At 38.8% G+C, this 25,260-nt stretch overlaps 1 protein-coding gene across 4 annotated transcripts in view; it reads right to left on the bottom strand.

Annotated features, from left to right (window-relative positions):
* Window positions 1–25,260, bottom strand: part of pthlha (parathyroid hormone-like hormone a) — a 56,339-nt gene that overhangs the window by 14,339 nt on the left and 16,740 nt on the right. For 3 of the 4 annotated variants that reach the window (XM_048156307.1, XM_048156306.1, XM_048156308.1), the window contains 2 exons: window positions 20,542–20,656; window positions 4,029–4,213 (listed from right to left, as the gene is read on the bottom strand). The gene's annotated coding sequence lies outside the window, so the exon portion shown is untranslated. Of the gene's footprint in view, window positions 1–4,028; window positions 4,214–6,523; window positions 6,626–11,616; window positions 12,093–20,541; window positions 20,657–25,260 lie in introns of those variants that run through there. The other variant, XM_048156309.1, reaches the window with a different exon arrangement.

The following is a 25,260-nucleotide window of genomic DNA, read 5'->3' as shown; positions in this document are numbered from 1 at the left end:
TAGCTGATGTCATCAGTCTCCTCCCTTCCATTCATTCTGCAATGACACGCCCACTTTTTTATGATCCAATCAATTTCCAACACCTGAGATCAAGTCCCTCCCCTAGATTTTTTTTTTTTAATCATTGGCATTTACACAGAAATACATCAGATTACAAAAATAAAGTAGTTTCATGCTGACTTTAACTCACTAAACGTTGTGTAGTAATTGGGGTTTTGATTTGCTTCAGATGTGTTCTGCAAAAAAAAAAAAAAAAACATTGCTGCACACAAATGTGTTTGTATTTACTAACGCTGGCAAATGCACCAGATTTTGACAGAACTTCTCACGTCATTTAGCTCAAGGCAGTCCGATTTTCTCTTTGAAGGTCTGTGCAACAATATAAAGATCCTATTTACAAAACAACTCTATTACTGTCTGTGTGAGTGTGTGTGTGTGTGTGTCTGTCACTGACTGCCTATTACCTGTGCCTGTAATCTTGTGTACCTGATTCACACAAAACATGATGTTCCTGCTTAGTACTTTTGTCTTGTTTTCCAGTACAAATATTCTTTACTTGAGAAGCAAAATTACTTATTTATTCTCTATATCATTCTGAACTCCCTGAAACGCCTCCATAGTCTCTCATTTAAATAATTCATGCGCAGAATAAAGGGGCGGGGCCTGGTTGAGTTAATTAGTAGTGTGTTGAGACTGGCAGTTATGGTAAGGGGCGGGACATTTCCCAAACACCAATCACAACACACCGCTCCAGCCGACCAATCAGAGCACATTGTGCTTTTCAGAAGGAGGGGCTTCATAGAGACAGGAACTAAACAGAGTGTTACTGACAGACTGGGAAGAGAGGAGCTGCAACAATGGAGAATATGAGGAAAATAATCAACATTCAATCTAGTAGAGCACAAAAACTACATCAAGGGTTTGTAAAAGGACATAATAGGTCCTCTTTAATTTAAGATTGTAGACATTTGTAATGGAAAACAAGACAAAAACACTGAGGAAGAACATTTTTTTTTTTTTGCATGCAGGCAACAGTGCACTAATGATAAAGAGTGATGTATGGGCCTCTCGCATTTTACAGGCTCCTTCAAGTTTACATGCTGATGTAGTTAAAGTTCCACTTCAGTCACACAGGTCCTGTCTACCTGTTTCAGCTCCTGTGGTCCACCGACACACACACACACACACACACACACACACACACACTTATATAAGGGTTTCGTGTTGAGTTGGAAAAAAAGACCTCATTCGGGGGCACTCTGTAGAGTATACTTTACCTGCATATAAACAGGTGAAAAAAGTCTTTCCTGGCAGAAGGCGTGAAGTGGGGACAGCGCCAGGAAAGCTGTTTTAGATTCATCCAAAATTACTGGCTTTTGGCAGAGAGAGGCATACATACACAAAACAAATGTTCGCTTTTAATCTTACTGCTTTTTTCCTCCGTCTCTCTCTCTCTCACGTCGTGTAATCTCTCTCTCCATCCAAGGATGTTTTATTAGGGCGACTGTATCAGATTCAATACGGGAAGGGCGGTTTAATTAAACGAGAGTACAGCGACGATTCACATTTACAGTTAAATCTGAATTAAACTTTACAGGATCTGTCCGTGAAAATGTTTCCAGATGTTTAAGCCATTGTAAAATCAAAATCGATGCATGTTCCTGATCTTATTCTGAATATTTAATTGCTGCATCGTTGCATCCTATCAGTCACATTATAATGAACGGTTCGGACAGATCCATCAAACTGAGGGTTAAAGGCTCAAGTGTTGGTGCACGAAGGGTTAAACCAGAAAATATCCCCATTGTTCCTCGTCCCAGATTTAAGTCACATTCGGCAGCGTCTTGGCTGCATTTAGTGTCTTTTCTGTGGACTTCTCTCAGTTCTCTCCAGGACTCATAAAGTATTATATCACACCATTTACTTTACGATTCAGACTCGCACCGAACAGAACGTCAAACTGAAAACCCTTTTTGTCAAATTAATGGATCTATTTTTCATTCAGTAATTATAAGCAGAGTTTGTTTCTTGAGATTATAATGCATTGCTATAAGCTGAAGAGATGCTACTCTGATACTTTACTGAAGATACTTGATATCTGAATATGAATGACCAGTCCTGATGATACAGTGAGTCTGAAGCGTAAATAAAGCTATGAAAATAAAGTCTATGACTGACTTCTAGAAAGTCATTAAGTCTTCACACATCTAATCAGCAACTCCAGACTCCCAAAAAATGTGTGATTATTATATATATATATATATATATATCAGCATTGAGCCCTGCTATTAATTTATTATATTGGGTTTATGTTTTTAAGTGATGTTTATGTTTATATTTATGTTATTAAGACTGTTTTAAGTTCACTGAAATTAACAGTTGTTATGTTTTGTATTATTTTTAAAGCCTATTAAATGTTTAAAATGATGGCTTCAATTATACTGTAATACAGTAAACAGCTATAATTACTCATTTCATTCCCAGAAATTTAAAAAAAAGTAGATTCATACAGATTAATTACAGAAAATGTGCAATTAATTATTTTGACAATTGACAGAACTAATATATATATACACAATTTTTTGGAAAATATAGAAATGGAAATACAGAAAATGATATTGCTCAGAGTTTAGTCTTTCATAGTTCAGGAGACTTAATGGAGTTCTGAGTTATATAGATATTTTGATATAGATATACATAGATGTATTGATATTGAGCTAGAGACTTTCGATGGCAAATCCTTGTAAACCTGAGTGACGTGTAAGACACTGTTGAGATCTGTTGTGAAGCACTCGAGGAGACTCATCTGAGAATTAGGAGAATGAATAAGAGGACTTGTTTTCCATTTAATCTCATGAGAAACATCTGAAATATTAAAGCGGATCTTTTAAGAGTTCATCGAGTTCATGTACAGATGTCTGACAGCACCATGACTTCATTTTCAGCTGAATCTCTTCATCAAGATCCCATCTGATCTGATCAGTGAGGATCAATGATTTACTGTCATCTCTATCGCAACCCAACTCAAACACACAACAACAAGATATTTTCTGAGCTGTACACACACACACACACACCAGAGCTGAACTTCATTAGGATTCACACGTGCTTCATCAGAACTCTGGGTTTCTGTGAGAGCCTGTGGAAATACTCACATGAGAGATCTCTTTAATATTCTTTTGCTTGAGTCTCCCGTTTCTCCTGAGAAAAGACCCTCAACTCCAGAGTTCCAGAAGAAATCTCAACAACATCTCAAACTGTGCTCGGATTTGCCATGGAAAGTCAGAGATCTCAATCTGAACTCCAACATTTCTCATTAAACTCCACACAGAGGGAATGATCCCCGTTGATATAGAAAGGTTGATTTTGAATTATCCAAATAAAAACCTTTTTTAATGCATATTTTTTCATTTATTAAATCTGCTAAACATTTTTCAGTATAAACTCCACACAGAGTGAATGGTTCACATATATACTCCCTACTGTTGACTCATTTGTGTAGGTTTTTATTTCGCCTAACAAAATAAATCAAAGCAGAGTCCAAACTGCCATGCAAAAAATGAAAATGTGGAGTTTATTAAGGAGTTACTGCTCTCTGATGTGATCCTAAAATGACTGTAAGTTTATCTGAAGCGTACATCAGTCTAAACCTGCAGTCAGAAACCTCAATATGAAACTCTATACAGAGCGAATATCCATATTTTAACGCTCTATACTGTCTGTTTTTATTTCCCTAAACAAACTAAATCAAAGTTGATACATAAAAGAGAGCATATTGCAGACATTTTGAGTTATTGCTACCTGACGTGATACTAAAATGACTTGTTAATGAATCTATTATAAGTTGCTTCAGTAATATTTTGGAATAAACTAAATAAAACTACCACATGAAGTTTCCTGAGCCATGAATGAGAAACATCTCAGTAATAAGACCATTGTCTGGATTACACTAATGTCATCTCAGAAAGAAAAAGAAAAAGAAGAATATTTCACAAACAGACTGCTTTAAAGACATGAAAAATACTCACTGTAGTGATTCAGACGGCAGTCCACAAAGTTGCCTTAACAATCCATACGGATATTTCTTCTGCTGGTCAAAAGTCTTTGGATTTACTGTCCTGAAATCAGTCTGGGTTTGTCCTGATGGCAGGTGAGAGAGATGCTGAGACTCGAGTCTGAAGTTGTCTTGACTTGCTGAGCTCCTCTGCTACTTCTGAAGCAGTCGAATGTTCAAAATATATATATATGAGGTTCAGGGCTGCTTCTGACATCACTGAGTAGTCAACACTACCGCCTCACACACACACACACACACACACACACACACACAAGACATGCTGCATATGAAATTAGACGATGCCTCAAAACACACACACACACTCGCAAAGTGTGGGTTGTGGGGTTTTATATCAAACCGTATGCCAAAGTAACTTGCCTGTTCTTTTTTAAAACAGAAAATCACATGTTATTCGTTTTTCACAGTGTTTTTTGTGTGATTCACACCAGTTTGGGGGGGGGGGGGGGGGGGGGGGCAAAAATCACACACATGCACACATACTTTCCCAGAAAACTTGCCCCGTCGCGTCACTGCTGCACACGGTGATACCCAACACTGCAAATGACTGTTATTTCATAAGCTTAAATGCTACATAAACTTCTCTCAGGCACATTAATATTATCATTTAAAAGCCAAATATGAAAACAGCCGAGGAGACACAGCTCTGTTGTGGTGTTAAACCGTGATAATTAAGTCAGGCCTTCATGTGGAGGAATTTGGCGAGTGTATGAACGTGCTCCAAACTCAGCGCGGCGGTCAATTTTTCAGCCCACTGCTGTGTGCTTAGCGTCACAGCTAATCTGAGTCCGCGGAGAGAGAGAGAGAGAGAGGTTGTCTGAGCTGAGGTTGAGCTATGTTTAGTTGCGGACGCTGCTGGTGGTTTGGGCTTTACTGTGCTGCCGCTGGCCCGTGGCGTGTGTATCATGACCTGCTCCCGTTCCCTCTTTGTGCTCCAACCGCTGACTGGGAAGGGCACCGCAAAACACGAAAAACTCCAGACGATTACAGTATTAGGGTCTGACATAGTCCTGACTGCAGTGAAGATTATCTGTGGTCTACTTGTGGGCAGATTGTGTGCGTTTCGCCTCAGGAGTTCATGAGGGATTCGGTATTTTGTGGCGTTGATACCAAGTGTTTGTTTGCTTGTGGGTTAGAGGTCATTCTAGTAGCCAGAATTTTGATCTGGTTCACATTGCAGTTTGTCCTGAAGCATGTACTTTGGAAGAGTTTGTTGTGTTTTTAGAGGCGCAGATCTGTAATGCAAATAATGCAATGTAACTGTAACACTTGACAATAAGGTCTGCGTTAGTTAACTATGTTTTCATCCACCTATTTTTATGCACATTTTGGGATATCGCATAAAAGATTCGCATAAATTCTAAAAATGCACATAAAAAACGTATGCGCTCGTTTGAGTTGGATACATTTTTTATCTGATACATGCACATAAAATACAATGGAACCTATACAGAGCATTCTCTAATGGTTATTTTTAGGTTTTATTTTTAGAATCATAAATTAACTGTCCTTTTTAGGGAGGTTTTTCATGACAACCAAATAAGAACTTAAGAAGAACGTGATCTATACTGGTTAATCCCACCAAACATAGAACGTTCTTCTAATGTTAGAGCAATTCCTAATGTTCCAATTGACCTTTCGCCGGGAGTTTGATTGACAATCGATCTAACCAATCAGAACGCCGCATCCGCCATTTTGTCCGACAAAGCAGCCAGTAGTTAAAAGATTAACCTCGGTGGAGTTAAACTTGAAAAATGGTGTGTATTGACGTCTTTCCGCGTTTGAAACAACATTCATTCTCATGTTCATGGACTAATAGGAAGAGATGATCGGTTTTTACGAGCTGAGGATCTACAGCAATCTGTCACGACCATGGTCACGACACATTAAAGAGCAACAAAACGGTTTTTATTGTTTGAATTTCTTTAATAACTACACGGTTTGAAAGCTGGGACTTTGTTTAATACCATAAGTAACCTGCTCTGTCTTGTCTGTCGATGTGTGGTCAGTATCCTCTTTGTTCCGCGATGTATTTTTCACTGCGTGTGGAGTGACAGCGCCACGGCTTGTCGGACAAAGCAACAGTAACTAAGGGGGGCGGGGCTCGGCGAAAGGCTAATTCCTAATGTTCTAAGAAATGTGCTCTTAAGGTTCTAAAGCTTGTAACCATAAACTAACATTCTCTGAGAACTTATACAGACCATGCTAAAACTAACATGACTAAAATGCATAAACTAACATTTCCAGAATGTTCTGGGAACCAAAATTGTTAGCTGAGAATCTGCCTGTCACTGCTAAATGGATCCGAACTGCTGAGGACAAGTAGTTCAACATAATTCTGTTGTATACGCTGAGCAGTTCGCATCTAAAGACAGCAACTGCTGTCACGGCGCAAAACTCCCGATCCGCGTTCGGCAGGCTCAATCTCTCACATCTTCTGAAACCCACCTCAGCAGCGGCACATTGCTGTAACTTAACGTTCAGCAGAACTCTCAGCACTTTCCTCGTGACTACGAGAACATTTCTCCTCAGAGGTTTCTTTGTAAGGTCCTATATGAGAGAAAAGACAAATGCAGATTTACCAATTGTGTTCAATTAAAGGTGCCGTAGAATGTCTTTTCAAAAGATGTAATATAAGTCTAAGGTGTCCCCTGAATGTGTCTGTGAAGTTTCAGCTCAAAATACCCCATAGATTTTTTTTAATTAATTTTTTTAACTGCCTATTTTGGGGCATCATTAACTATGCACCAATTCAGGCTGCGGCCCCTTTAAATCTCGTGCTCCCCGCCCCGGGAGCTCGCGCTTGCCTTAAACAGCATAAACAAAGTTCACACAGCTAATATAACCCTCAAAAGTGATCTTTACAAAGTGTTCATCATGCATGCTGCATGCATGCATCAGATCATGTGAGTATAGTGTTTATTTGGATGTTTACATTTGATTCTGAACGAGTTTGATAGTGCTCCGTGGCTAAAGCTAACATTACACACTGTTGGAGAGATTTATAAAGAATGAAGTTGTGTTTATGAATTATACAGACTGCAAGTGTTTAAAAATGAAAATAGCGACGGCTCTTGTCTCCGTGAATACAGTAATAAACGATGGTAACTTTAACCACATTTAACAGTACATTAGCAACATGCTAACGAAACATTTAGAAAGACAATTCACAAATGTCACTAAAAATATCATGATATCATGGATCAGTTATTATTGCTCCATCTGCCATTTTTCGCTATTGTTCTTGCTTGCTTACCTAGTCTGATGATTCAGCTGTGCACAGATCCAGACGTTAATACTGGCTGCCCTTGTGTAATGCCTTGAACATGAGCTGGCATATGCAAATATTGGGGGCGTGCATATTAATGATCCTGACTGTTATGTAACAGTCAGTGTTATGTTGAGATTGCAATGGAGTTTGAAACTCAATGTATGTCATTTCCATGTACTGAACTTTTGTTATTCAACTATGCCAAGGTAAATTCAATTCTTGATTCTAGGGCACCTTTAAAAGATTTCCATGCTAAAAAACTTTATTGTATCCCATGTTTGGGAAACAAGTTTAGTTCATTATTAAAAAAATGTTTTGACCTGGTAATGTTTATCCAAACTCTCTGGTGACATATGCAGGATTCTCCAATCAGGTCGTGCGCTTAAACTCCCCCCCTGCGGAGCTCACACTCATCTGCATACACTTTTGAGTGCCATGACCACATCTCAACATCCAATCAACAACCAATCAAACACAGAACCACCCTAAATTTGGTCTTTTTCGATTATTTGTTGCACTCAGATGTACGTCACAATATGGAAGAAAAGATAATCTTCATAATACATAAATGGACTAAAGAACCAAAGTGAATCTTTCAAACACACAAGAACCAATGGCATCTGACGTTGACTTCAAACCTGGTGAAATGTGTCTTTTTATGGTTATGCAATCACTGAAAAGTTGCAATCAATAATCAGAAATCAATTTTCTAGATCCTCACGCACTGCTGTTGTATGGGTTTATAAACTCTGAATATTGCGCACGTACAAGTCGTACAGACTGCGTTTTTGTGCTTTTTCGGGGTTTGACAGACTTGGTCACTATGAACTGTGATTAATTATTGGCCGAACAGAAACGATGGCATATTTAAGACTCTAAAGTAATAGTAGCAAGTACCTTTGGTCACTGGCATTGCCCTTCAGACAGATCGCATGAATCAGGAGATTTGCTGAGGTCCAGTGCTGGTGCTGTGTGGTCCGTCTCGAGTGCCAGCGCCTCTCAAACACTTCTCGCTTTGATCCGAAACTTTGACTTTCTTCTTCCCGTGATCCGCGTCCTACTCCACTTTTACCTGCTTCTTCCTAATAAATTCACCTGGCAGTGATGGTGGGATTTTGCAGCCAGCACATTTGTGTAGCGCTCCTCAACGAACTACTTTCTTTCCAGACGAAACACATAAGAGCAATTTTGACCCGGAGGTCAGTCGAATTCCTGAGCCCTTTTTCCTCTTCAGAGGTAAATGGCTGTGGTTTCTGTGGAAGGCAGGTATTTTATACTCATACCAGGCATCCCACTTTAAACACATCCGTCTTTTTGAAGGCATGAAAAAGAAGATGGATGTTATGAGGTCAGTTCAGGGCCTACCGTCACATGTTCCTCTGCTCGCCAGTCCAACAGAAACGATGGCTACTTTAATAATCGCACGCTCACAGGGAAAGTGAACGAGTTCGTTTTCCTGTTGGCTGGCATGAGATAGTCGAGCTTTTTCAGACTGACACAAAGATAAAATGCAGTACAAACTGCAGGACAGCAACAAAATCAAGGTACAAACCACACTGACCAAATGGAAACAACATTCGGAACGATGAATTTTCATTGATGGGTGAACTGTTGCTTCAACACCACAACATCACTTCCCGTTTTCCCCCAAAACACATTACGTGCAAACAACTGAAAGATCATTTGATGAGATTTGTATGCTACAAACTAAAACTATATATAACTGTATATAATTGGATCTTGTCCGACTCGAGGGAAGGCTCTTTTATAACCGGATAACACATGCTAAGTTGCACTCGACTGGAAAAATTCATTAGCAAGATTCGATATTGCCCATCAAAGCCGAGAGAAGATGCAATATGTTGCACATTTAAAAGAGCCTTTGCTTTATTACGGCACTGAATTGAGAAGAATTATACAGTTAAAATGCTTCCACATGTGTGCATTCACAGTTTGTTGTGGAGACAGAGCTGAAATAGACAGATATGGAACGCATTTCAGCAAACTACAATGAGACGTTTTTTAAAGAAGCCTCTTTGAAGGGCCGTAATTAAGACCAGCCTGTGCTAATTGAATTAGCCCAAGATGCTCCTGATTACTTCTCGCCCACTACAAAGAGGAAGTTGTCACTTTATATGTATTTTAAATTGCTGTAATAGAAACAAGTAACAGTCTAGTGATATTATCTGAGGCTGTATTTAATGTTCTATATGATATTCTACAAGTCTATTTTCAACTCATTTCAATAAAATGTGTTTTCATGAAATAAAATAAGATATATATCTATGTAACTATACAGACATATAAAAAAACAATAACTAAGAAGAAGATAATAATTGTGTCCATATAATGAAAGTCACCGAGGTCCAAAAACAACAATGACTTTCATCGCATAGACAAAAACAACAACAAAAAAGATGTTAATGCCACCAAATATCATTGATGGTCATGATGCATGAGCTACAACTGAGATTTTTAGGTAATAAAGCCCTGGATTTGAGCCTGTTCCTCACGCAAAGTGTACACTCTAAAAAATGCTGGGTTAAAAACAACCCAAGTTGGGTTGAAAATGGACAAACCCAGCAATTGGGTTGTTTTAACCCAGCGATTGGGTTAAATGTTTGCCCAACCTGCTGTGTAGTTTTATTTAACTCAACTATTGTTTAAAAATTACTGTATTGCTTAATTAAAATTAACCCAAAGTATGTTGGAAATGAACATTTATTAATGTTCAATGAATAATTATTAAACAATAAACATTTATTAAATTGCTTATCAATATTAATAAACTATTAAACTATTAAATTTATATTAATACAATATTAAAGCTTATTAATAAACATTCACCTTTTGTCTATTATTGTTGCCTCTAATTGCATCTGGTTTTTAATTTCCCAACTATTTTGGGTTCATTTTAAGCTAGCCATATAGTCATTTTTAAACAATAGTTGGTTTAAATAAAACTACCCAGCAGGTTGGGCAAACATTTAACCCAACCGCTGGGTTTGTCCATTTTCAACCCAACTTGGGTTGTTTTTAACCCAGCATGATGATAATATAGCTAATATTTCTTTACAGCATATTTACTTTCATTGCATATAAATGAGCTTTCCGCTGAACATCTCCTGTGTTCTGCATTAAATCATGCAAACCTGGAATAGCATGAGGATGAATAATGGATGACAGAAATGTAATTTTTTTTTGTGTGCATGTGTGTGTGTGTTTTTGGTAGAAAAAAAAAACTCTTGCAGCCAAACGTAAGACCAAATCTTATTTTGAGATTTTATGGTTTACAACCACTTCCAAGAATCTCAAATCCCTACTGGATCTGCAGTCCTTCCCACTCGACCCAGATACATGTCTGCATTTCTCTTTGAGCGCTCCACGCTGGAGTTTAGCGTGTTCATCCACAACGCTCCACATGGAACTGTCTTAAACATATATGCTGGAAGATCCAAAGTCTGTAATTAATTTGTGGTGTTCGCTCTTGCTATTAATAGCCGGTGATGTGTCCGATTTGCTTTGTGCGGCAGCGAGTCGAGGGAGGAACACAATCCAGGACGAAGCTTCTCATGTAGAGCCAGGCATTCAACAACACTTAACTTTCTCTCTCCCCATTGCTTGTCTTTGGCATCCCTGGCTCGTATCACGGTTAATGTAACAGTCTATTTATTGTGCATTGTTTGGCTTGTGTTGCGCATGTCAGCATGAATTCTCCAGTGGAGATTTTTGTTGGTGGGGCGCGGCCTCATCTGTGCTGGAAAACTCAGTGAATGGCATCTTCCTCCATGGGCCAACTACATCTTGGCTGTTTCCCGAGCACAGCGAGTGGAATAATGGGGCTGGAATTACAAAACTGCGCTGCGTCTTAATCACCTTCGTGTAAGACAGCACAAGAAAAACTTTACACTTCACAAACACTGTAAATATCGCTTGGGGAGGCCAAAACTGTGCTCTGAAAAGTCAAATCACTGTTATTATTATTGCTTACATTTAAGGTTATAGATTTTAGGCCTGAAACACAAAAACACACCCAACTTCACGGTACTTTGGGTCGCAGAAGTAGTGATAATTTTTTTCCCCATACAGATTATTACCAAAGAATAAACGTAGGTTCTATGCATCGTTTGATTGGACGTTGCGATATGGGCGTGGCACTCAGGTGTATGCAGATGAGCGTGAGCTTGCAGGGGTTTAAGAGTACTAAATGATTGAAGGATCCTGCAGAGATTTATGAAATTTAGTAACAAACTTATTGACTTTAACTAACTTCCAAGTGCTCAGTCAGATCCTCTTTCAAAGTAGATGATCTGGAAGAGAAAAAAATGATAGTCAAAATCTGCTATATTAATTGTACTGGACAACAAGACAATACTGAAGAAAAAGCCACACATTATCTCTAGAAAATGTTAAAAACCTAGGAGACGACTTTAAGCGATCTGACAGAACTGCCGGATTATTAATGCATTTGCTGAAAATGTCACCGGCCTCATTCTTCACAGATTAGCTGTGAGGTTTCCAGGGCTTTGTGGGAGGAAAACAGAACAATGATGCTGTTTAGTTCCAGAACACAGTGATGAGATACTCTCTGTGTGGCCCACTTTTAAAATTGGGCTCGACATGTTTTGCATGACGCTTCCCATAGGAAAGAAAACTCACAAATGAGACCTCTTAAATATCTCACTTGTTGCCTATAAACAGCAATGAGATTAAATACAGAGAAAGTCTCCTGCTTCTCAGATGTTTCTCCTGAGAAAATGACCCCTCAACAAATCTCAGATCTGCAATCAAAAGCCAGAGATCGCAATATGAGCTCATTAAATGATCTGAGCTGCTTTCCACAGCTCTGTACTCTAGTATATTTCAGCTTTGAGGCGAATGCTTAGTGCACGAACACAGGCACTCGACACACTAGAGAGTTTCATCCTTGTTCAGTGTCTGCGCTATTCCTTTCCAGAAGTTATCACTGATAAAAATGTCTTTGTACTTGTTTAAACTAGAGTTTTTGGGTATCAGCGCTCATCAACGTGGCTGTCTAATGTTTTTGCCATCTCCAGTGGTGAAATAACGGGCCTGGGCGCATGTGCATTTAGAACAATCTGACTGCATTTATAATGTATGCATAAAAAACAAAGGTTGTGTCCCTAATGACACAATATGCACTACAACTATGCACCATTCCAGCTAACAAAAATGTTAGCTGATGTTCCCACTAAGTTATAAAAACTTTTTCTGAATGTTCTCCAAACATTCAAAACATCAATGATTTGTCGTAATTTTTTTTTTGTCTTGGTTATGTAATCGTCAAGTAAATGTATCATTCTGCAAACATTACTTTTGAATGTTCTAAAACAAATAGCAACATTTAAAAAATGCTCTTTCTTCAAGAAATAGATGCACATCACAAACTGTTCCAACACCCGACGTGTTACCATGCACCATGATGCTCCCACGCCAACACTGTGTACACAGGGGATTCCCTGAGGGCCAGACAGACTGTGCTGGATAATGCTTTAATGACAGGGAACACCACATACAGCGAGGCCCAGACCAGCAGCGCAGTGTGTGTGTGTGTGTGTGTGTGTGTGTGTGTGTGTGTGTGGCTGCTGTGGTTGCTGTTTCACAGCTCCGAGCATTCACTGCGTCTTTCACTGGCCAGCGTTTCCACTGCAGGGCTGCGATCACTGACGCATGCGAACTTTCCCGCCGGTCGCTCCTGCTGTCTGCGATCTGCAGCTCTGGAGGAGGAGTGAACTGTAAATGTCACATCTGTCTGAAATAGAATAAACTCTTTTTATCGGGTCGCATATAGAGATGAGTCACTCCCACCCCCACCGATGACTTTACGACAAATAATTTTAAATTTAGTTCCGTGGCATTTGTATTGACTCTTTTTGATAGAAGCGAGCATGGGTCACGCCAAATCCACAGTGACATTTGGCTTGTTTGGGCTTGGAGTGGACCTTTAGAACTAGAAACCAAATTTATGCAAATACGCAAACATAGACGCAAATGCAGTTTAGAAAATTTCACAATTCTGGAGTTGATGTTTGGATTTTTTTTTTTTTTTTAAGTTTTTTTTTTGCTGTTTTTGCCTTTATTATGATAGGATAGTAAACAGACAGGAAGTGAAGTGGGAAAGAGAGAGGGGAACAGGATCGGGGAAAGGTCTGTGAGCCAGGACTCAAACTCGGTATATGTTGGTGCTGCCCACGAGGCTATCGGCACCGACGATATTTGGATTTTTAATTTCAGTTTAGGTTTTAATGGTGCATAATTAGTTTTTAGACTAGAAAATTTTTTATAATTTTTGGAAAAAAGCTAGTGTTAAGGTCCGTTCATCCCAAGAAAGATAACTAAAACCAATGCATAATATCGTTCCGTTTATTATAAGAGCGCTGCAGTTTTATTGTCTAGCGCTTTAAATGTGCGAGCTTGTTAAAATCTGGTGGATTCTGATTGGCTGTCAATATTTTTATCATCCAACAACTGGAAAAAAATCATTCTGAAAGTGATTTCAGTTATATTTTTCATCCGTGTCGTTGTGCTGTAGACTTTTCTCATTAGAACGATTACTAAAACTTTATAGTTTTCGTTCTTGGTGTGAACGGCTCTTATTTTACTTCAGTATTAACTTTAGCTTACGTCTCTTATGCACCACAAATTGTGCCTGTATCGACACGCACGGCACTTTATCAGAAAATGCAACAAGTAAATTGTGGTTGGTTATTTATTTTAAATGTTAAATGGATATCTTGCTTAATTAGGAGTGTTTTTTTTTTTTTACATACTACATGGTTATCATTCATTTGCAAATCTTTTTCCTTTAAATAATGAAAATATAAGTTTTCATCTTTGCTATAGATTTTCATAACAGTAACACACCTCGGTCCTCAAGATCGGCGATAGAGTTTCCTTCACGTGCCATTAAACTTGGCGTGTTATTATAACGGTTTCCGCTATAAATATGCAACATTCTCAGAAAGACTCTCTCAAAATGTCACTCTTCCACAATAGTTGACCTGCAAAAGAAGAAAGAAAACTGACTGTAGCGCGCCTAACGTTCTGAGAAACAACAGAGAAGAGGTGTGAACCAGATACCCAGTAAAGAACACTTATGACTGTCTCCTGACTCAAGTTACGAAAGAGTTTCTGCTAAAGCATCTATGCAAAAAGAACAGAAGCTCTTCCATTAACTGGGCCTCCAAAAGTTCATCTGTCACATCTATTAGAATAAATGAGGTGAAAAATGGCCTCTAACAGCAGCCTGCAGACATGCGTTTGGACATACTTGACACCTGAGACCAATTTCCACCTTCTATTGGACGAGGCGTCTCAATGCAGCTCTGCCAGAGCCGAGTCAGTCTGTTAGCGAGGAACCACATGCTAAAGTCTATTCACATTAGGAGATACTTCAGCTACTGAAGTCTGAAAGATTTAGAAACTAGTGATGCATTGAAATTTATTTTTTTACTAAAACTGATATTTCCTCATATTCTCCATTGTTGCAGCTCCTCTCTTCCCAGTCTGTCAGTAACGCTCTGTTTAGTTCCTGTCTCTATGAAGCCCCTCCTTCTGAAAAGCACAATGTGCTCTGATTGGTCGGCTGAAGCAGTGTGTTGTGATTGGTGTTTGGGAAATGTCCCGCCCCTTACCATAACCGCAAGTTTCAACACGCTACTAACTAACTCAACAAGGCCCTGGGCGGGAATTATTGAAATGTGACACGTTCGTTCCCGGAAGTAAACTCAAGACTACAATGGAGGCGTTTCAGGGAGTTTAAAACACTGACACTGATATACAGAAGAACTTTGCAGAGCTTTTTCATGCTCAAACAGCAACATTACACAGAATAGGTCCTCTTTAATGCAAACTATAACTTGTTTTGCTGAAATGTAACGGGTGATATGTTGCGATGCAATTTTTCAAACCTAATGTGAAGGGCTCCATAGGAATGAATTGTTTGAGTTCAAAAGCTTATCGTGTGAAAACTGCACTGTACAAATTTCAGCATAAACACATCAGGGTCACGCAGTCATTAGGGTGTCAGAGCGTTACTCGAACCATAACCCACTCTCTTCTGTCTCTCACACTCTGTCTGTCTGTCTCACTAAAGCTCCAACCCTTGATTACGCTAAACCTCAGCCATCACCACAAATGCCCTGCACTCTGCCAACAAACACAGGCTAGAGTTCTGTCAGTCTGGGCCTTATTTTTGCCCTACTGTAAACTGTGTGATGAGGGCGGGATTCCGTGCGGCCGTGCTGATGTCATGGGCTTGCGTTTGGACCCGACTCAGACCTCTGATGGACTAGTGCGGGGGAACGACGGGGCTAAAAAGGGATGGTTATACATGTGCTCAGAATAGAGTAGGAGAGATGTGAATGTTGTGTGGATGAATGTGGGCTCTTGTGGGTCACGCTGGTTCTAAGTTGCCGCTAAGTGGATATGTATCATCTGTCGTCTTTTTCCCAGACGTCTGCCATCTATATCAGCCAGACATATCTAGATGAATCCCATCCACGAGTCTAAGTCATACTGCATCAAAATTAAATATAGAAACAATAGGAAAAATATAAATAATATTTTGCATATATATATATATATATATGACCCTTAACGTGACATTATGATGGTCTTAAAATACTGTAGGTATTATTTTTCAATGAAAAATGAACAAATAATATATAATATCTAATTATGTATATGTAATTATATTTATTTAGATTATATTTATATACTTTAACAAATGTATTGCTCATTGTTAGGTAATGCATTAACCAACAATATTTAGAGTTTTTGCATTGTGACTTTATTTTCATAATTAAGCATAATGAAAATGCAAAAAAAAAAAATTGTGAAAGTTCTAATAACACCAGTGGTGAAACGATTCAATTTCATGTTAATTCTCTCTGTTTGTGGCTCACTGCATATGTTTATTGGGTCTCAGTAAAAGTGACCATGCAAACTGTGTATGTGTGTGTAGGTGTGTTTATTTATGTGCGTGTGGTTTGCGTGTGTATGTGTGTGGGTATTTGTTTTTTGTGTGCATGAAGAGTGTGTGTGGGTTTGTTTGGGTGTCATGTGTGTTTGCTTCAAGTCTGTGGTGATGGTTTGAAACCAGTAGATTTTGTTTAATTGTACTGCAGAAGAAAAAACATATCTGACTCAATACGGCAGCCTTTTCTCTCTCTACAGATGGGCCGCACTGAGCAAAAAATCAGCATTTGTTCAATGTCAGGTGTCTGTCTGTAGTGATCATTATCATTTTGGATCGGTAGAACAATGTAGAAACTGGGATGCAAAAATGTGCAACATTTTGTCTAACTAGGTAAATATAATTTTAACACTGAATAAATATCTTTTCATCAGGTTAGGTACTGATTATTAATCACTCAAACCCCTTTTTCTAAATCTCTCCGTCGGTCTTGCACATCTGCCATGTTTGTAGTTTTTTTAACATGTTTTATTTGTGTTTGTAGTTCTAATCGAATCTTCGTCTAATGGGTTAAGGGCAATATTAGTCGTTAGAGTGTGCACGGATCTGCACTTCAGATTCTAACAAGAAAAAGTGGACCATCTTATTTCAATATACTACGATTTGGGACACACTAATTCTAGTTCTGAATACTATTCATGATGGGGAGTACAAACCCGATTCCAAAAAAGTTGGGACACTGTACAAATTGTGAATGCAATAATTTACAAATCTCATAAACTTATATTTTATTCACAATAGAATATAGATAACATATCCGATGTTGAAAGTGAGACATTTTGAAATGTCATGCCAAATATTGGCTGATTTTGGATTTCATGAGAGCTACACATTCCAAAAAAGTTGGGACAGGTAGCAATAAGAGGCCGGAAAAGTTAAATGTGCATATAAGGGACAGCTGGAGGACCAATTTGCAACTTATTAGGTCAATTGGCAACATGATTGGGTATAAAAAGAGCCTCTCAGAGTGGCAGTGTCTCTCAGAAGTCAAGATGGGCAGAGGATCACCAATTCCCCCAATGCTGCGGCGAAAAATAGTGGAGCAATATCAGAAAGGAGTTTCTCAGAGAAAAATTGCAAAGAGTTTGAAGTTATCTTCATCTACAGTGCATAATATCATCCAAAGATTCAGAGAATCTGGAACAATCTCTGTGCGTAAGGATCAAGGCCGGAAAACCATACTGGATGCCCGTGATCTTCGGGCCCTTAGACGGCACTGCATCACATACAGGAATGCTACTGTAATGGAAATCACAACATGGGCTCAGGAATACTTCCAGAAAACATTGTCGGCGAACACAATCCACCGTGCCATTCGCCGTTGCCGGCTAAATCTCTATAGGTCAAAAAAGAAGCCATATCTAAACATGATCCAGAAGCGCAGGTGTTTTCTCTGGGCCAAGGCTCATTTAAAATGGACTGTGGCAAAGTGGAAAACTGTTCTGTGGTCAGACGAATCAAAATTTGAAGTTCTATTTGGAAAACTGGGACGCCATGTCATCCGGACAAAAGAGGACAAGGACAACCCAAGTTGTTATCAGCGCTCAGTTCAGAAGCCTGCATCTCTGATGGTATGGGGTTGCATGAGTGCGTGTGGCATGGGCAGCTTACACATCTGGAAAGGCACCATCAATGCTGAAAGGTATATCCAAGTTCTAGAACAACATATGCTCCCATCCAGATGTCGTCTCTTTCAGGGAAGACCTTGCATTTTCCAACATGACAATGCCAGACCACATACTGCATCAATTACAACATCATGGCTGCGTAGAAGAAGGATCCGGGTACTGAAATGGCCAGCCTGCAGTCCAGATCTTTCACCCATAGAAAACATTTGGCGCATCATAAAGAGGAAGATGCGACAAAGAAGACCTAAGACAGTTGAGCAACTAGAAGCCTGTATTAGACAAGAATGGGACAACATTCCTATTCCTAAACTTGAGCAACTTGTCTCCTCAGTCCCCAGACGTTTACAGACTGTTATAAAAAGAAGAGGGGATGCCACACAGTGGTAAACATGGAATTGTCCCAACTTTTTTGAGATGTGTTGATGCCATGAAATTTAAAATCAACTTGTTTTACCCTTAAAATGATACATTTTCTCAGTTTAAACATTTGATATGTCATCTATGTTGTATTCTGAATAAAATATTGAAATTTGAAACTTCCACATCATTGTATATGATTGACCTGTTTGTAGTTTGAGTCATCATTATCCTGTGTATTTATGCTCCTTAGTTTCTTCATCTCATTGTTGGTTCTCTATATCCATGTGTGCTAAGCTGTTGCATTTATGGTTCTTGTTTATTTAATAAAACTGCATGGCAATAATATAATAATTGCCCAAACATAAGAGTGATAAACACTTTTGAAAGGTAAAAGTACCCCAGTCTGAGTCTGAGAAGCCACTGATGATTATGGTTTTTGTGTCGTTTGCTATTTGTTGTGCTGACTTGGGAATTTAAAGCTTCTGCTGCCAAATAAAATCCACCCACTCAACAACACAATGACACAATAAGGCACCAGAGGTTTGGATTTAGTGTATACTGTAGCCCTTCTCTGTCTCATAAGGGTCTCTTTAGCATGCAGACACACTCTGCAGTGATAAACAGTGAGTGCACGGGTTCGAGAGACCCCACAGATATCAGCTCAGGCACACACAGCTGCGTTCAATTGCAGTTGTAGGGTGGGGGGCGGCTGATGGTCTGACGAAGCGTCAGCAAGACGATCTGTTTTTCCGCGGAGACGCCCAGTGTCAACAGACTGGCTGTCTCTCCCACACACACACACACACACCGTTCACACAACCCGGGGAATCACAGAGAAGCCACTTCATATTAATGACTGGAAGAAAAAAGATTCAATAGGGTTCTATACAGAAGCCTAGAGTTCTTACTCAATTTTAAAGCCAAAAAGGTTCTAAATAAGGAGAAATGTCTTAATATGCCCCTTTACAAAGTCTTGATTTTGTTTTAGGGCTCTATTAGAATAGGTTTTAATATTTGAATGTTCAAAAAACATATTATTTTTCATATATTCTCCATTGATGCAGCTCCTCTCTTCCCAGTCTGTCAGTAACGCTCTCTTTAGTTCCTGTCTCTATTCTTCTGAAAAGCACAATGTGCTCTGATTGGTCGGCTAGAGCAGTGTGTTGTGATTGGTCAAGCGCTATGAGCGCATTTGGGAAATGTCCCGCCCCTTACCATGACAATTCAAAAATTCAACACACTACTAACGAACTCAACCCCGTCCTTTATTCAATGTAAACATTTACATGATTTTCTGAATTTACCATATTGACTGGCAAGTAAATATCTACCTAGCAACCTTCCTGAACACCAAAGAAAAAGAAAAGCTTCATAAGTTCAAATTCATTTCAGCTGCCGAAGACAACAGTGTCATTATTCAGATCACGACGGTTCAGTGTTGATTCAGTTCAGTTCAATAACAGATGCTGGAAAGTTAGTGTCATTATTCAGCTCAATTCAGTTCAAATTTTGCTCTCAATTGATAGAGTCAGTGCAGCTAAATCAATAATATTACTGAATATTTATTGTCTTTACTGATGTGTACACTAAAACTCTTGAACATTCCAACAAAAAGCAATGTGGCATTTTTGAGTTTGCTTTGCCAGCGGGGTGTAAAGCCGTCTGTACTTTGCAGTAATAACTCATTGCCTTTCGGGTGGGGTGGTTATTTCAACTTAATCAAGTTGTTTAAAATACAGTTGTGCGCTAGGCGACAGGGCAGCTATTTTGACGCCAGGGATATTCACTGGGACGGTTCTGCTCTATAAAGTGCTTCCCCTGCTCAGTTTAATGGAGGAAATCAGACTCAGCTTGAACAGAACGCAGCCCAACTTAATTCACCTAATTGTGCTGTTTTTTTTTTCTCCATGTTACCCACTCGACATGCAGTTGTACTCATTATTTTTGCCTCCGTTTGAGTGGCTGTGTGGAGGAAACATGGCCCTGAGAAAACCACATCATAAAACACAGTGAAAAAAAGCGCAGTAAAATACGACTTCAGTCAACCTCTCCCTCGCCACTTTGGGTTTTTTACTGCGCTGATTTGTCTGCAAAGCAAACAAATACATTTAAAATCTAATTTCACAAGTTCATTATTTTTTAACATTAGCAAAGAATTCTTTAACTACCAATTCTGCACAAATTAACATGTTGAAAGTGTTACTCTTACCATAATGAGCGTCAAGAATCACCGATCAATTTGTCCAAGTACCCATGAGAAATGAAGCCATTAGCCTAACTCATGCCTCGGTGTCTGTCGTGAAGTGTAATTTAGCGAACGTCTTCTGCAACAAAATAGAAATACTGTTAATGTTTTGACCAATCTACAAAAGTCAACATATACACTTACAGTGAAAATGTACCAATGTCAGCACGCCCAAGTCAAATGTTAAGCTTTAAACAGAAATTTTTATAGACATTTATTATAAACCATCAAAACAAAGTGTGAGCAGATATTAAGTTTAATGACTGCTAGTTGACATGTAGTTACAAAGTTACTTATTGTCAGTAGAATGTCTAAAGTGGACTATTAAAGGTGCCCTAGAATCGAAAATTGAATTTACCTTGGCATAGTTGAATAACAAGAGTTCAGTACATGTTCAGTGAGTCTCAAACTCCATTGTTTCCTCCTTCTTATATAAATCTCATTTGTTTAAAAGACCTCCGTAAAAAAGGCGAATCTCAACGTAACACCGACTGTTACGTAACAGTCGGGATCATTAATATGTATGACCCCAATATTTGCATATGCCAGCCCATGATCAAGGCATTAGACAAGGGCAGCCAGTATTAACGTCTGGATCTGTGCACAGCTGAATCATCAGACTAGGTAAGCAAGCAAGAACAACAGCGAAAAATGGCAGATGGAGCGATAATAACTGACATGATCCATATTTTTAGTGATATTTGTAAATTGTCTTTCTAAATGTTTCGTTAGCATGTTGCTAATGTACTGTTAAATGTGGTTAAAGTTACCATCGTTTCTTACTGTATTCACGGAGACAAGAGCCGTCGCTATTTTCATTTTTAAACACTTGCAGTCTGTATAATTCATAAACACAACTTCATTCTTTATAAATCTCTCCAACAGTGTAGCATTAGCCATTAGCCACGGAGCACAGCCTCAAATTCATTCAGAATCAAATGTAAACATCCAAATAAATACTATAGTCACATGATCCGATCCATGCATGCAGTATGCATGACGAACATTTTGTAAAGATCCATTTGAGGGTTATATTAGCTGTGAACTTTGTTTATGCGCTGTATAACTGCACTTATAGTCGATAGCTCGGGGGGCAGGGAGTGCGAGATTTAAAGGGGCCGCAGCCTGAATCGGCGCATAGTTAATGATGCCCCAAAATAGGCAGTTAAAAAAATTAATTTAAAAAAATCCATTTTGAGCTGAAACTTCACAGACACATTCAGGGGACACCTTAGACTTATATTACATCTTTTGAAAAGACGTTCTAGGGCACCTTTAAAATAAAGTGTTACCTACACTCTAAAAAATGCTTGTTTCAACCCAAATTTAGGTCATATAAGGACCCAAACATTGGGTTAAACATTTAATTAAAAAATTTAAATCAGCTGTTGGGTTTGTCCATATTTGACCCAAATTTGGGTTGAAACATCCCAGCATTTTTTCAAATATTATCCTAATATTGTAATATTATCCTTTAATTATTACGAGCACAAGCAACAGAACCCAACACATTGTAATGAAATGTTTGATGCAAGGATCTTTTTTAGGATATTTATTTTGATGTTTTGTTTTAAAATCATTGCAAGGTCCTTTTGTGCTACCCTGAGAACTGCTTCTGTTCGCACTAAACCCTGGAAAAACTCAAGCTGTCCAGCTACCGTATATGTAGCCAATTCATGGTTTAGCCTTCACTTTTCCACCACCAGTTTCAAATCCAAAGACAAGGCGGAAAACAAATGAGCAAGTCAGTTGTCAAGATCATTAGCAGATAGAGAAATGATCCATGTCACTGACTTCTCTTCTGGTTATTGGTTCCAGTTCCTCCAAGCGCATCCAACTCTGCACTTCTCATTGTGAGCTCTTCATCCGCAAGATTTCCAGGAATATTTGAATGTGACTGAATCCGTATTCATGAACACGTATAAACAAACCACTGACTTTCACTACTAACAGATCATGTCTTATTCTTTTGACATTAACAGAGCACTTGGGACAGTGTCATATTTATAAACTACAGAGAATATTTCAGAGTCTTTTAGGAGGCCTAGAATTACACTCAATTGGTCAGTTTCAGCTGGCTGACAGTATAGTAGATTTATATATGTATTGCAATGTCCCACAAGGATCTATACTTTTCCTCAGATGCTCAAATATTCCATGGGAATTGAACCCATGACCTTAGCATTGCAAGCTATACTAAATAAAAGGGACAATTTTTTTTCTAGTTTGGTCTTTGACAGTCAAGTAGAGTAGAAAACTTTTCTCTAGTTGAGAAACTTGTGCAACAGACCTAATGCAATATGCAAAGAAGAAAAAAACAGACATATGCCTTTGTCTTTTCTCACTTTGACTTCTGTAATGCACTTTTTATGTAACTGCCTAAAAAAACAGACAGAGTGCAGCTTGTGCAAAACTGCGGCCAGGTTATTAACAAAAGCCAGTCAGAGCAAGCATATTACACTAGCTTTGGCTATGCTGCTTTGGCTTCCAGTCTCAAAAAGGATTGATTTTACAGTTCTTTATTTGTTTTTAAAGCACTAAATGGCCCAGCACCTACGTTTTAGAGTATCAGCGTTTCACTACATCAATTGTGATCACTATTGCTTTTTTAGCCACAGATTGACTTTTCTTCACCTGTCCTCGTATTTCACCTTTGACTTGTTTTTATTTTGCAAGCTCCTGGTCTTAGAGGTAATAAAAACTAGAGTTTTACATTCTCTGAAGGAGATTCTTGCCCATGCAAAACTCACTGCCATTATACTAGAATATTGTGGATGGTTTCCAGAGTGTTTCTATGGTATTATAAGTGTTGCCACCTTCCGACCCAAGCCAAGTCAGTTGGGTTAAAACAACCCAATTGCTGGGTTTGTCCATTTTCAACCCAACTTGGGTTGGTTAAGAGTGTAGAAATAGCTCAGCTTGGCGATCGCTTAGACAAATAGTAGTACAACAATTTGTACCAAGTGTGCTGCAAACGTCCTAAAAAAAAGAAGTGAAGCCAAAGCATTTTGATTGCCACCCAGTGGCTGGCTGCGGTATAGGTCATAAACCCCGCCCACTCCATGTAATCAAACGGGATGCGAGCCAAACTAAAAAATCCAATTACAATTCAAATAATAAAGTGTTGGTTTCGTTTCCCCAGTAAGTTTGGATTTAGTTAGTTATTTGATGCTATAAAAACGGGGTGTGTAAGTCATGATTGACAGCTGTGCTAGCGATTAATTGTGGGCGTGGCCTTGATACTGCGGCTCCACCTCCATCACTACAAACTCGGGCTCCGAATGACCGTTTCTGGGATGTTTTGGCTTCGTTTTTTCTACAGTGGAAGGAATTGGAGACATGTTGTCCATATTTTTTACAGTCTAGCACAAACGAGTTAGATGCCAAGGTTTAGCAACTAATATGAGCAATATTAATTTGTACACAAAAACACCTAAAGGTTGTGCAGTGATATTCACAGCAGACAATCCGTCTACAGTTAAAATTGCTTTATCTTATTAAAATAAACCCAAATAAACGTCCAAACCACTGTCGTTTCCAGCTTTCAACACTTCAGGCTTTTGAATGATGTTGCCTCAGATTCTGGACTGCGTTTCGTTCCCACGTCTTTGCCTGAAAATGACTGTTTTCCCATATCCATTTACTGTAAACCAGCAAAAGTAATTTGATTGCTTTGGTTATAGTTCTCAGGCATTATCTTTATCCTATAATTCGGTTTTTCTCTTTGAGACAATGATGCTGCTTTTCTCTCACCTAGTAAATTTTAAGTTTGTCTACATAGAAATTAAAATGAACTCATCCAGCTAGTATATTTATCTCATGCTTGGGTTACTTTCTGAGTCAACATTATTGAGACGTCAACCGTTGTTTTGGTTTCGCTCGACTCCAGATACCCACTTAAATCAGTGAAAGTGCCACAAACTGTGATAGAAGGCTGTTCTTTGTGAGTGTTGTCCAAAATCAACCCCAGTATGATGATGTGCTGACAATCATCCCCAGAGTTAGGCCAAGCATTTCCCAGCATTCGTAAAGATCATTACGTTGTGTAATTATTGTAGATATCACGCCCCAACGCTCTTCTGATTGTTCTTAATAACACAGCAGCACTGTTTTAAAGGTGCATTTACTAAAACAAATCATTTTGGGGAATGTTTTGAAAATGGATATAATTTTGCCAGAAGAAAAGAATGTTTAGATTTTGTATTGAGAAACAAGACAAAAGTACTGAAGAAGAAAATCATTGTTTGAAGTGTGCGCATACAGGTCTGCTGTTAACTGAGGAAATGCTATTGGCAATACTAGCAAAAAAGCGTTCATTCCAGACATTTAGAGCTACAGGCTTTGTTGTAATCAGCAGAACTTTTTCTTTTTCGCCTGGCAACACAGAGAACATTTCTTTTGGAACACTGAAATAATTAGATTTTTTCTGATGTTTTTGGACTAGCTACATACATTTGAGGATATATTATAACTTTTAGAAATAAATGTTAGCATTTTAAAAGTGTATGCACTTTCTGAAAGATTTATTTTTTCCTGCTGGTGTGTAAATGGAGACTTTGAGAGGAAATGAAAGAATCTTTGCCAGTGACAGATAACGGGGAAAGGGCACAACGCTTTTCCCTCGGTGAGAGATCAGCAGAGAGATTACACACCTTCACAGCCTTTAACCTGACGTTTTCCTGC

This window comes from Megalobrama amblycephala, linkage group LG14 (assembly GCF_018812025.1).
Source record: "Megalobrama amblycephala isolate DHTTF-2021 linkage group LG14, ASM1881202v1, whole genome shotgun sequence".
NCBI lineage: Eukaryota > Metazoa > Chordata > Actinopteri > Cypriniformes > Xenocyprididae > Megalobrama > Megalobrama amblycephala.
This window is presented reverse-complemented; position numbering and strand designations above follow the sequence as displayed.